At 49.0% G+C, this 1,544-nt stretch overlaps 1 protein-coding gene across 1 annotated transcript in view; it reads right to left on the reverse strand.

The window, feature by feature from the left end:
* COPG2 (coatomer protein complex subunit gamma 2) overlaps positions 1–1,544 on the reverse strand; it is a 26,645-nt gene that overhangs the window by 11,580 nt on the left and 13,521 nt on the right. The gene's annotated exons all lie outside the window — the stretch shown is intronic.

Consider the following 1,544-nt stretch of genomic DNA (forward strand, 5'->3'; position numbering starts at 1 on the left):
TTTTCTTGCTTCAAGGGGTGCCTAAAAAACTAAAAAGGTTCCCATGTAGTGAATTCTGCAGAGGGACAGGGAGTTTTTATGTGGGGAGAGAGGGACAGGTTACAGGGGAACAGTTTGATTCTAAAAGGGATTTAGGTTGGATATTGGGAAGGAATTGGTGGCTGGGAGGGTGGGGAGGGGCTGGACTGGATTTCCCAGAGAAGCTGTGGCTGTCCCTGGATCCCTGGAGTGTCCCAGGCCAGGTTGGAGCACCCTGGGATAGTGGGAGGTGTTGGGGTTGGAACTGGGTGGTCTTTAAGGTCCCTTCCACCCAAACCACCCCACGGTTCTCTGATTCGTTACCCCCTGAGGAATGTTCCAGACCAGACCACTCCCCCACTCCCACGCCTAATCCCACCTCTGATTGGCTTGTTCCCAGCAGTTCGTGCTCCCTGCAGCCACGCAGGGCAGGTGGCAGATGGACACCAGGATCGACAACCCCAGTGCCAGTTCCAACCTTGCTGCTCCCGTCCCCCCCAGCTCAGCACAGACACACAGAGCCCCCAGAGCTCATTTCACACACACAGAGCTCAGCACACACACACAGAGCTCAGCACACACACACAGAGCCCCCAGACCTCATTTCACACACACACAGCCCCCAGAGCTCACCTCTGCAGCAGCACCAGGATACTGGGGAGCAGATTCTCGTTCTGGGCCCCGAACTTTGCCAGGGCACTGACGGCAGCTGGAGAGAGAACAGGGAGTGTCACGGGGGGCTCAGCTCGATTCACACACCGACACACCCCCAGCCCTCAGTCAGAGCACCCTGCGGCCCAAAATGTGCAATTTACAGCTCCCCCTCACCCCCACACACGGGCAGTGCTGGGGGAAGGCTGCAGGGTTCCTGTGCTTCCAGGGGGGAGCAGTTTGGGGGGGGATAATGGGATCAATCCAGGGGGTTTTCCTCACACAGAGGAGCTGAAACCCCTCAGCAACCCCAGTCTGATCCAACCGCAGCTCAGTGTCAGCCTGAAGGAATCCCACACCCAGGGAGAAGACAAAGATGACTGACACTGAAACAAAGGTTCTGATACTGCAACAGGGAACTCCCAAAAAAACAGGGAAGAAGCAGGGGCCCCTCCTCAGGAATTGCCTCTCAACTTCAGGACACAATCCAAGGGGGGCATAGAAGAGAATGTTACTAATAGTCTGTAAAATATTCTGTAAAAGATCCTGTAAAACATTCTGTAAAATATCTTGTAAAATGCTTCGATTCTGTAAAATATCCTGTAAAATATTTCTATTCTGTAAAAAAACTACACTCACTAAAATACTTCTATCCTGTAAAATAAAACACTGCCATTCTGTAAAATATTCTGTAAAACACTTCTATTCTCTAAAATACTTTTATTTTCTAAAACACTTCTATTTGTAAAATATTTATTCTGTAAAATACTTCTGTTCCCTGAAATACTTCTATTTTCTAAAATACTCCTATTTTCTAAAATACTTCTATTCTGTCAAATGCTTCTCTAAAATACTTGTAATCTGTAAAATCCTTT

Source organism: Empidonax traillii, unplaced genomic scaffold (genome assembly GCF_003031625.1).
Source record: "Empidonax traillii isolate 1590-97213 ecotype Southwest subspecies unplaced genomic scaffold, ASM303162v1 scaffold1770:size85425, whole genome shotgun sequence".
Lineage (NCBI taxonomy): Eukaryota > Metazoa > Chordata > Aves > Passeriformes > Tyrannidae > Empidonax > Empidonax traillii.